A 13,091-nucleotide genomic window follows, 5' to 3' on the forward strand; every position below is an offset into this window, starting at 1 on the left:
TAAATTTTTCAATGCCAGCACTGGATTTTTTTTAAAAAAGTAAATTTCTCCCTGGCCGGTTTGGCTTAGCGGTTAAAACCTCAGCCCGAGGACCAGAAAGTCACAGGTTCAATTCCAGTCAAGGTCACATACCTCGGTTTCAGTTTGGTCCTCAGCCCTGGTCTGGGTCCTGCGAAAGCAACCAGTCAATGTGTCTCTCTCACATTGATGTTTCTCTCTCTCTCTCTCCTTCCCACTCTATCTGAAGATAAATGAAAAAATATCCTCATGTGAGGATTAAAAAATGAATCAATAAATAAATAATAAAAACAAGTAAATTTCTTATTAATGGCAAATTTTATCATACAGTAGATTCCTCTCTCTCTAAAATCAATAAAAAATATATATATGTATATTTTTAAAAAGCAACAGCATACCTTAAACTAATATAATATGGTATGTCAACTGTAACTGAAAAATAAAAAAAAATATGCCCTGGCTGGGTAACTCAGTTGGTTAGAGTGTGGTCCCTAGTCAGGGCACATGTAAGAATCAACCAATGAATGCATAAATAAGTGGAACAACAAATTGATGTTTCTCTCTCTTAAATCAATTTTAAAAATTAAAAACAAAATATTTTTAAAAAAGCAACTGCAGCCCGGGGCCTGCATGGTTCAGTAGTTAGAGATTAGCCCACAAACCAAAGGGTCAAGGGTTCGTTCCAGGTCACTGGCATGTGCCTGGGTTGCAGATTTGATCTCCAATTGAGGTGTGTTTGGGTGGCAACCAATTGATGTGTCTCTCTCACATCAATGTTCCTCTCTCTCTCCCCCACTCCCTTCCTCCGTCCCTTCCATGCTCTTTAAAAAAAAAAAAAGTCCTCAGGTGAGGATTAATAAAAAGCAACTATAGTAAAATGTGGTTAATAAATTTTATTTTTGTGGGTGAAAAAACCCACAAGAAAGTCTCAGTATATATATAATATTATATTCATGAAGCTGCACACTTAAGATTTACAGATTTACACAATTTATTCTAAGTTATACCTCAATAGAAGTTTTTTTTCATGAACTGTCAGTTACGTGTGTCTGTGTTTGTATGTATGTGTTAGAATGTGCATAGAAAAAGATCTAAACAGATGAAGATCACACTTTTTTCCTTTATTTATTTTAGAGAGAGAGAGAGAGAGAAACATCGATGTGAAAGGAGTGGCTGCCACTTGCATGACCAACCAGGGCCAGGGACAAATTGCAACCGAGGTACGCGCCCTCAGCGGGAACCGAACCGGGTTTCTCTGGACCTCAGGCTGACGTTCTAACCGCTGAGCCAAACTGACCAGGGCAAGAAGACCACATTTTTAACAGGTTACTTTCCTATCCCTGGGGAATTGCATGGGGAAAGTGAGGGAAGGTTCTTTCACATTTTGCTTTATATATGCCTAAATTATTTACATTTTATTTTTTATCCTCACCCGAGGACATTTTTCTATTTTTTGTTCAGATAGAGTGGGGGGGGGGGGGGGAGAGAAACATCGACGTGAAAGGGATGCATCAAGTGGCTACCACCCACACGACCAACCAGGGCCGGGGACAAAATGCAACCGAGGTATGTGCCCTTAGCAGAAGTGAACCGGGACTCTCTGATGTTCTAACCACTGAGCAAAACCAGCCAGGGCTAGAATATTTTAATCAGTTCCACTCCCAGCCCTAGGCAACCACTAATCTACCTATTGTCTCTAAAGATTTACTCTTTCTGGACATTTCATATAAATAGAATCATATACCCTGGCTGTTTTGGCTCAGCAGTTAGAGTGTGGGCCCATAGACCAAAGAGTTGCTGGTTCGACTCCTGGTCAAGGGCATGTACCTCGATTTCAGGTTCGATCCCCAGCCCTGGTTGGGGTTGTGTGGGAGGCAGCTGGTCGATGTGTCTCCCTCACATCAATGTTTCTCTCTCTCTCTCTCTCTCTCTCTCTCTCTCTCCCTCCCTCCCACTCTATCTAAGAAAAAGAATCAATGGGAAAATATCCTCAGGTGAGGATTAAAATTTTATTTTATTTTATTTTATTTTATTCTATTCTATTTAGTTAGTTAGTTAGTTAGTGCCAATATCAGGTTGTTTTGATTACAATGGCTTTGTAGTATAGTTTGATATGTGGTATTGTGCTCCCTACAACTTTGTTCTTCTTTCTTGAGGTTGCTGCAGATATTTGGGGTCTTTTTTGGCCCCATATAAATTTTTGGAATATTTGTTCTAGACCAGTGAAATATGCTGCTGGTATTTTAATAGAGATTGCATTAAATGTATAGATTGCTTTGGGTTATATGTACATTGTAATGAGTTAATTCTTCTAATCCATGAACACAGTATATGCTTCCACTTGTTTGTATCTTCCTCTATTTTTTTCAATGTCCTATCATTATCAGAGTACAGGTCTTTTACCCTCTTGGTTAAATTTATTCCAAGACATCTTTTTTTGTTGCTGTTGCAATGGTAAATGGGATTTTTTAAATTTCCTCTTTCTGAGAGTTCATTATTGGTGTAAAAAAAATTTTTTTAATGGAATCATAAAATATTTGTTCTTTTGTGTCTGGATTCTTTTATTAAGCATAATATTTTGGAAGTTCATCCATGTTGTAGTATGTATCAGTATTTTGTTCCTTTTTATTACTAAATACCATTCCATTTTGTGATGCATTTAGCAGTTAACTGATAAACCCAAATGTTGTTTCCACTTTTTGGCTGTTGTGAATAATACATGAACATTCACATGCAAGTCTTTGTGTGAACTTATGTTTTTATTTCTCCTGGGCAGATATCTAGGAGAATTACTGTCACAGGAAAATTTTATGTTTAACAGTTTGAGGAACTGACAAACTGTTTTCTCAAAGCACTTGTACCATTTTACATTCCCACCAGCAATGTATGAAGATTCCAATTTCTCTACATTCTCATCAACACTTACTTATTTATTTATTTATTTATTTATTTATTTATTTATTTATTTATTGTTATAGCCATCCTAGGAGCTGTGAAGTGGTATCTCATTGTGGTGTTGTTTTTTTTAATGTATCTTTTATTTTTATTAACCAATTTATTTTTGTTACAGATGTTTCTCCTTTTTCCCCCCAGACACCTCCCTCCTGATCTCTCCCCCTGCCCTCCAAGCTTTGTTGTCTATGTCCATTGGTTACGCATACATGCATATGTTCTTTGGTTTATCTCATTTCTCCCCCATCCTCCGCCCCCTCCTCTGAGGTTTGTCAGTCTGAACCATATTCCTTTCTATGTCTCTGGGTCTACTTTGTTCATCAGCTTATTTTGTTCATTATATTCCACAAATAAGTGAGATCATGTGGTATTTGTCTTTCTCTGATTGACTTATTTCACTTAGCATAGTACTCTCCAGGTCCTTCCTTGTCGTCTCAAAAGACAAGAGATCTTTCTTTCTTATAGCTGCCGAGTGTTCCATTGTGTACTACAGCTTTTTTATCCACTCATTTATTGATGGACACTTGGGCTGTTTCCAGATCTTAGCAATTGTAAATAGTGCTGTTATGAACATAGGGGTATATATATTCTTTCTGATTGGTGTTTCAGGCTTCTTAGGATATATTCTAGAGGTGAGATCACTAGGTAAAATGGTAGGTCCATTTTTAATTTTTTGAGGAAACACTATATTGTTTTCCATAGTGGCTGCACCGGTCTGCACACCCTTTTATCCACACCCTCACCAACACTTGTTGTTTGATGATTTGTTGATGGTTGCCATACTGGCAGGTGTGAGGTGGTATCTCATAGTCATTTTAATTTGCATCTCTCTGATGATTAGTGACGTTGAACATTTTTTCATATGTCTCTTGGCCATTATTTGTATGTCCTGTTTGGAGAGGTGTCTATTTATGTCCTCTGTCCATTTTTTTGTTTTGTTTTGTTTTGTTTTTATCCTTACCCGAGGACATTTTTTTGTTCAGATAGAGTGGGGAGGGAGAGACAAAGAGAGAGAAACATCGACGTGAAAGGGACACATCGAGTGGTTGCCACCCGCACGACCCAACCAGTGCCGGGGACGAACTGCAACCGAGGTACATACCCTGAGCGGGAACCAAACCTGTGTCTCTCTGGACCTTAGGCCGACGCTCTACCGCTGAGCCAAACCGGCCAGGGCCTCTGTTCATTTTTTAATTGGGTTCTTTCTCTTCCTTTTCTTGAGTTATATGGGTACTCTATATATTTTGGAAATTAATCCCTTATCTGATGTATCATTGGCAATTATGTTCTCCCATATAGTGGGTTCCTTTCCATTTTGATGATTGTTTCTTTTGCTGTGCAGAAGCTTTTAAGCTTAATGTAGTCCCATGTATTAATTTTTCCTTTGTTTCTGTTGCCTTAGGCATTGTATCATTGAAAATTCTGCTGTGTGGGATGTATGAAATTTTGTTGCTTACATTTTCTTCTAGGATTTTTATGGATTCATAGGTCACATTTAAGTCTTTTATACATTTTGAATTTATTCTTGTGTATGGTGTAAATTGATGGTGGTCTAGTCTCATTTTTTTGTATGTAGCTGTCCAATTTTCCCAACACCATTTATTAAAGAGGCTGTCTTTACTCTATTGTATGCTCTTTTTTTTTTTTTTTTTTTGTCCTCACCCAAGGACATTTCTCCATTTTTTGTTCAGACAGAGTGGGAGGGAGAGAGAGGAAGAGAGAGAGAGAAACATCGACGTGAAAGGGACACATCAAGTGGCTGCCACCCACACGACCAACCAGGGCCGGGGCCAAACTGCAACCGAGGCACGTGCCCTTAGCAGGAACCGAACCTGGGTCTCTCTGGACCGCAGGCCAACACTCTAACCACTGAGCCAAACCGGCCAGGGCCCTTTGTATGCTCTTGCCATCTTTGTCAAATATTAATTAAGCATAATGTCTTGGGTCAATTTCCAGGTTCTCTGTGCTGTTCCAGTGATCTTTATGCCTGGTCTTGTGCCAGTACCACACTGTTTTGATTACAGTGGCTTTGTAGTATAACCTGATATCCGGTATTGTGATCCTTCTTACTTTGTTCTTCTTTTTTAAGATTGCTGAGGCTATTTGTTTTTTTTGTTCCATATGAACTTTTGAAATATTTGTTCTAGTTCTGTGAAATATGTCGTTGGTATTTTTTTTTAATCCTCACCCAAGGATATTTTTTCATTTATCTTCAGATTGAATAGGAAGGAGGGAGGGAGGGAAGGAGGGAGAGAGAGAGAGAGAGAGAGAGAGAGAGAGAGAGAGAGAGACATCAACATGAAAGAGACACATTGACTGGTTGCCTCCTGCACGATGAACCATGACTTAGGTAAGTGCCCTTGGCCAGCATTGAACCCGTGGGCCAACACTCTTAACCACTGAGCCAAACCGGCCAGGGCTATGTCATTGGTATTTTAATGGGGATTGCATGGAATCTATAGATTGCTTTGGGTAATATAGGTATGGACATTTTATTTTATTTTATTTTATTTTATTTTATTTTATTATTTTATTTTTTTATCCTCACCCGAGGACATTTTTCCATTTTTTGTTCAGATAGAGTGGGAGGGAGAGAGAGGAAGAGAGAGAGAGAGAGAGAGAGAGAGAGAGAGAGAGAGAAACATCGACGTGAAAGAGACACATCGAGTGGCCGCCACCCCCATGACCAACCAAGGCCAGGGACAAATTGCAACTGTCGTTGGTACACGCCCTTAACGGGAACCAAACCCAGATCTCTCTGGACCGCAGGCCGACACTCTAACCGCTGAGCCAAATCGGCAAGGGCAGGTATGGACATTTTAATGATGTTAATTCTTCTAATCCATGAGCAAGGTATATGCTTCCACCATTTATTTATTTATTTATTTATTTATTTTCACTTGAGGACTTTTTTCTATTTTTGTTCAGATAGAGTGGGAGGGAGAGAAAGAAAGAGAGAAACATTGACATGAAAGGGACACATCGAGTGGCTGCTGCCCACATGATCCCAACCAGGGCTGGGGATGAATCATAAATGAGGTACGTGCCCTTGACTGGACTAGAACCCATGACTCATTGTTCTGCAGTCCAATGCTCTAACCGCTGAACCAAACTGCCCAGGGCTGCTTCCACTTTTCTATATCTTCTTCTATTTCTTTTTTCAATGACCTGTAGTTTTCTGTGAAGAGGTTCTTTACTTCTTTGGTTAAGTTTATTCCTAGATATCTTAATTTTTTTGCCGCAATGGTAAATGTTTTTTGTTTTTTTTTTTTACTTTTTAAACAAAATATTGTCAGGGCAGGTGCCCAGGTTGTGGGCCTGATTCCCAGTGGAGGGCATGCAGGAGGCGGCCAATGGATGTTCTCTCTCATCCATGTTTCTATCTCTCTGGGTTGTATTTTTTTTTTTAGTTTCTCTTTCCGTGAGTTCATTATTGGTGTATAAGAATGCTGTCAATTTCTTGATGTTAATTTTGTATTCTGCTACTTTGCAAAATTTGTTTATTAAATCTAGTAGATTTTTGATGGAATCTTTAGGGTTTTCTATGTACAATATCATGTCATCTGCAAGTAACGATAGTTTTACTTCCTTTTTATTTTTTCTTCATGTCTAATTGCTGTGGCTAAGACTTCCAGTACTATGTTAAATAAGAGTGGCAAAAGTGGGCATCCCTGTCTTGTTCCTGTTCTTAAGGGAAATGCTTTTAGTTTTTGCCCACTGAGTATGATGTTGGCTGTAGGTTTTTCATCTATAGGCTTTATTATGTCGAGATATGATCCCTCTATTCTCACATTGCTGAGCGTTTTTATCAGAAATGGGTGCTGGATTTTATCAAATGCTTTTTCAGAGACTATTGATATGATGATATGGTTTTTATCTTTCATTTTGTTTATGTGGTGTATCACATTTATTGATTTGCAAATATTGTACCAGCCTTGCATCCCTGGGTTGAATCCCACTTGGTCATGGTGAATAATCTTTTTTTTTTTAATATTTTTTTTATTGATTTGAGAGAGAGAGGAAGGGAAAGGGAGCGCGAGATAGAAACATCAATGAGTGAGAACATCAATTGGCTGCCTCCTGCATGACCCCCACTGGGGATCAGGCCCACAACTTGGGCATGTGCCCTGACCGGGAATCGAACCAGCGACCTCTTGGTGCATGGGTCAATGCTCAACCACTGAGTCACACTGGCCAGGCAATAATCTTTTTAATGTATTGCTGAATCTGATTTGCTAATATTTTGTTAAGGATTTTGGCATCTATGTTCATCAGGGATACTGGCCTGCAGTTTTCTTTCTTTGTAGTGTCTTTATCTGGTTTTGGAATTAGAATTATGCTGACCTCATAAAAGGAGTTTGGAAATCTTCCTTCTTCTTGAATTTTTTGAAATAGTTTGAGGAGAATGGGTTTTAGTTGTTCTTTGAATGTTCGGTAAAACTCCTCTGTGAAGTTGTCCAGGCCCAGGCTTTTGTTGGCTGGGAGAGTCTTTATTACATCTTCTATTTCCTTTGTTGTTATTGGTCTGTTTTCTCTCTCTTCCCTGTTCAGTTTTGGGAGACTATGTGTTTCTAGAAATTTTTCCATTTCGCCTAGATTGTCCAATTTGTTGGCATATAATTGTTCATAGTATTTGTTAATAATCCTTTGTATTTCTGTGGTGTCAGTTGTTACTTCTCCCCTTTCATTTCTGATTTTATTTATTTGGGCCCTCTTTGTTTCTTGGTGAGTCTAGCTAGCTAAGGATCCATCAATCTTGTTTATCTTATCAAAGAACTAGCTCTTTGTTTCATTGATCTTTTGAATAGTTGTTTTAGTCTCTATGTTGTTTATTTCTGCTCTGATCTTTACTATTTCTTTCCTTCTACTTGATCTGGGTTTTTCTTTTTGTTTGCTTTCTTGTTCTTTAAGTTATTAGGTTAGATAGTCAATCAGAAATTTTTCTTGTTTCCTGAGGTAGGCATGTAGTTCCCTTTCAGGACTGCTTTTGCTGTGTCTCATAGATTTTGTGTTGTATGTTCATTTTCATTGGTTTCCAGGAAGTTTTTAATTTCTTCCTTGATCTCCTGGTAACCCGTTCATTGTTTAATAACATGCTATTTAGCCTCCATGTGTTTAAATGGTTTTGTGGGGTTTATTTATTTATTTATTTTTGTAATTGATTTCTAGGGTCATGCCATTGTGATCTGAGAAAGTGCTTGATATGATGTCAATCATCTTGAAGTTGTAGAGACTTAGTTTGTGTCCTGGCATGTGGTCTATCTTTGAGAATGTCCCATGTGCAACTTGAGAAGAATGTGAATTCTGCAGTTTTGGGGTGTAATTTTCTGTAGAAATCTATTAAATCCATTTGATCTAATGCATCATTTTGAGTCTCTTTTTCCTTGTTAATTTTTTGTCTGGAGGATCTATTCAGTGATGTCAGTGGGGTGTTGAAGTCCCTGCTATGATTGTATTGCTGTCAATTTCTTCTTTGAAGTTTTCCAGATGTTTTAAAATATATTTTGGTGCTCCTATATTGGGTGCATATAGTTTACCAAGGTCATGTCTTCCTGTTAGATAGATTCTTTCCATATTTTCTAGTGGCCTTCTTTGTCTCTAGTTATGGCCTTCATTTTGAAATCTATTTTATCAGATATGAGTATTGCTACCCCAGCTCTTTTTTCCTTTCTGTTTGCTTGGAAGATGTTTTTTTCATTCCTTCACTTTCAACCTATGTGAGTCTTTTGTTGTGAGGTGGGTCTCTTGTAAACAACATATATATGAATCATGATTTCTTATCCAATCAGCTACTCTGTGTCTTTTGATCAGAACATTTAATCCATTTATATTTAAGGTTATTACTGATATGTACTTATTTATTGATATTTTTGTTTATTGTGGTTATAGTTTTCTTCCTATTCATTCTACTAATTATAGCAGTCCTTTTAATATTTTTTGGTGTTAATATATTCCCTTAGCCTTTTTTTTTTTTTTTTTTGGTCTGGGAAGCTCATTATTTCACCTTCTGTTTTAAATGGTAGCCTTGCTGGATAGAATAGTCTTGAATTCAGATCTTGTTTTTCATTACCTTGATTACTTCATGCCATTTCCTCTGGCCTGTAGTGTTTTTGTTGAGAAGTCAGCTGATCGCCTTATGGGAGTTCCTTTGTAGGTAACCTGTTGCCTATCTCTTGCTGCCTTTAGGATTCTCTCTTTGTCTTTAATTTTTGGCATTTTAATTACTATGTGTCTTGGTGTGGGCCTATTTGGGTTCTTCTTACTTGGGGCTCTCTGTGCTTCTTGCACTTGTATGTATTTTTCCTTCACCACATTAGGGAATTTTTCTGTCACTATTTTTTTTTTTAATATATTCTCTAACCCTTGCTCATTTTCTTCTTCTTCTGGAACTCCTATGATGCGGATGTTGTTACATTTCATATTGTCCCACAGTTCTCTTGGGTTGTTTTCCTGATTTTTAATTGTTTTTGTTGTTGTTGTTGTTGTTGTTGTTGTTGTTTTCGTTCTCTGATTCTTTTCTACCCTGTCTTCTAATTCACTGATCCGATGCTTAGCCTCCTCTCCTCTGCTGGTTATTTCTTCCACTGTGTTCTTTATTTCTGCTATGTCATTCTTCATTTCCAATTGGTTGGTTTTCAGTGCTTCTATATCTTTACTCATGCTGTTGAGCGTCCTCATGATTATTGCTCTGAACTCTCCTTCTGATATCTTTCTCAATTCTTTTTCATTTATTTCATCTTCTGTCACATTATCTTGTTCTTTCATTTGGGATTTGTTTCTCTGTTTCACCATTTTGGCTGTCCCAGTGGATTTGGGAGCCTGCCAAAGTTTCCCTTTGGGTGGTGGTTGTCCACTGGTTGTGGCTCCCTCTACTGGATTTGGATGTGTCAGAGGACCCACGTTAAACACCACTGTCAAGTCTTACTTTCCTGGGTAGATTTGCAAGCCCAGGAAAGGTTCAGTTATCCTCTAGGTTTTTGCCTGGAGGCTATTAGTTTCAGTTACTTGATGAGCCCTCAACTGAATGAAAAAATCCCTTAGATGTTCAGGGTAAGAGGATTTCCAGTGGGTGGGGCAGATGCTTGCTAGCTGTTAATGAGCCCCAATTTGCATTTTTCTGACCTGGCTGGGTGGTATTAAATTCCTGAGGGTGGGGCTGTTGCTTCTCCCCCGGACTCTGGGAAGGGGCTCTTTGAGTAATATGGCTACTGTCTTATGAGGGTGTGATTCAGCACAAAATGCCCAGTGCCCTCCCAGCTCTCCAAATCCCAAGTCTCTCCACACATTTCTAGTCCAGTCTGCCCTCTCTCTGCCAGAGCCCAAGGTGAGTGGCTGTAGCTAATTTAGTGCTCTGTTCTGGCCTTCTGCACTGTGGAGCTGGCTTGGGATTTTAACCCCGAGAGAGTTGCTCACAGCTAAAACAACTGCTTTCCGTGGACTCTCAGGCCACCCTCTCATGTCTCCACAGTTCCTACCAGGCTTGATTTAGTGTCCTCTTTTTGTCCATGGTTATACCAGTTCCCTCCAGCTGCTTTTCTGTTGGTTTTTCCTGATGATTTGTCTTTATTTTAGTTGCAATTCCAGTTTGGTCCTGGGAGATGGTCTGTGTAGCTTCCATTCACTCCACCACCATTTTTTTATCCTCACTCGAGAACATTTTTTTGTTTTTTGTTCAGATAGAGTGGGAGGGAGAGAGAGGGAGAGAGAGAGAGAGAGAGAGAGAGAGAAACATCGACGTGAAAGGGACACATCGAGTGGCTGCTACCCTCACGACCCAACCAGGGCCAGTGACAAACTGCAACCAAGTTACATACCCTTAGCGGGAACCGAACCCGGGTCTCTCTGGACCGCAGGCCAATGCTCCAACCATTGAGCCAAACTGGCCAGGGCTCCACCACCATTTTGATGAATGTATTTTATTATTATTATTATTATTATTATTATTCACCTGAGGATATTTTTCTATTTATCATAGATATAATGGGAGGGAGGGGGAAAGAGAGAGACAGAGAGAAACATCAATGTGATAGAGCCACATCGACTTGTTGCCTCCTGCACAACCCCACCAGGGCCTGGGATGAACCACAACCGAGGTACATGCCCTTGACCAGACTTATTGGTGTGGGGGCCGACACTCTAACCAATGAACCACATTGGCCAGGCTTGATGAATGTATTTTTAAATGTGATACATACATACAATGGAATATTATTCAGCCACAAAAAGAGATGAAGTACTGATTCATGCCTCTGCTTTCCTGATATCACTTCGATGAGAATAGAGCTCTCACTGTGGTTTTGATTTATATTTCCCTGATGCTGACATCTTTTCATGTGCTTATTGGCTATTTGCATATCTTCTTTGGAGAAATATCTATTCAAGTCCTTCACCAATTGTTTTAATTGTATTATTTGTTTATAATCCTTTTAATTTTTTGACAGTCTGTTAGGTAATTTTTTTTTTTTTTATCCTCACCCGAGGACATTTCTGCATTCATCCTCAGAAAGAGCGAGAGGGAGGGAGGAAGAGAGAGAGAGAAACATCAATGTGAGAGAGACACATTGAGTGGCTGCCACCCACATGACCCCAACCAGGGCCGGGGACAAACTGTAACCAAGGTACGTGCCCTTAGCAGGAACTGAACCCGGTCCTCTCTGGTCCATGGGCCGACGCTCCAGTCGCTGAGCCAAACTAGCCAGGGCAGGTGAATTTTTTTTTGCTTGCATTTATTTAATCATCAGTGAGTTGGACTATTTCTCACATATTTATTGGCCAATGGTGTGTTTTTTTAAATTTAGTAAATTGTCAGCATTGTAAGAGCTCTCCAAATAAGAAAAAAAATTAATCCTTTTTTGTGTACATTAAAAATATTTTTCCAAACATTCCATTTTGACCCCAGTAACTATGCATACCATTTTCATACAAATACCTCAGGCTAAATACCTCATACAAATAGCTCAGGCTAATTAGATATAGACAGAGTATTTGATCATACCTGAAAGCACATAGAATTTGGTCCTACAGCCCAAGTGATCTCCCTATGACCTTCTCCATCCTCTATGCTCTGATCGTGCTGAAGCAACCCAATGGAGCAACAGACCCTTGATTATGGTATCTCAGTCCTGCTCCTGAATAAATCCCTATAGAGAGACACAAAGATAATAAAGCTTTTACTCTCCTCTCTCATTTCACACCCTCCTTCTTTTCCAACAAGAACCTAAAAATCTCATTTATTGAACACTTAACAAGTATGTCAGACACTCTGCTTCAGCAACTTAGTAAATCATTACCACTATACTATTTTATCCCTCAAGTTATAGATGAGGAATGAAGTTGAGGAAGGTTAACATGCTCGTGGACACAGAGCTAGGGAGTCATGTGGCTAAAACTGGACCTGGGTCCCTCTGACTTCAGAGACCATGCTATTGCCCACTGAGCTACTTACTCCACTTCCGTAGCCAAGGTTCTCTGTTGGCTTTGAGTGTGCTTGAGAAGGAAGGCCAAAGTGCAAAGGCTGGGAAATTTCCCCCAATGAATATTTAACACTGGGAAATAAATTAGAGCTTCTTTATTTTTATTTATTTTTTATTGTGATAAGAACACATTCTTTTTTGTCGACAGTGTTATAGACATCTCCTGTGTCCCCCTTTTTGTCCTCCTCCACCTAGCCCCATAGAGTGGAGATTCTTAATCCTACCATCTCACTGAAATGGAGGGGGATTTTATCAAAAGTATCTCAGTTTGTTGACATTCTTTTTTTTTTAATATGTTTTTATTGATTTTAGAGAGAGAGAAAGGGAGAAGGGGAGAGAGAGAGAGAAACATTGGTGTGAGAGAGAAACATTGATCAGTTGTCTCCTGTACACACCCTAACCGGGAATCGAACCAGCAACCTGAGTTTGTGCCCTGACTGGGAATCAGTGACTTCCTGGTGCATGGGATGATGCTCAACCAACTGAGCCACACCAGCCAGGGCAGTCATTCTTTCAATAAGTAGTTCCTGAGCACTTAAAAACACCTGTACTATGCCTGGCATATACCAGATGGTGGATTAATAACTATTTGTTCAATGAATAAATGATTAAATAAGTGAATGAATCAGCATCTACTATGTTCCAAGC

The sequence above is a fragment of the Molossus molossus genome, unplaced genomic scaffold (genome assembly GCF_014108415.1).
Source record: "Molossus molossus isolate mMolMol1 unplaced genomic scaffold, mMolMol1.p scaffold_m16_p_4, whole genome shotgun sequence".
In the NCBI taxonomy this organism is placed as follows: Eukaryota; Metazoa; Chordata; class Mammalia; order Chiroptera; family Molossidae; genus Molossus; species Molossus molossus.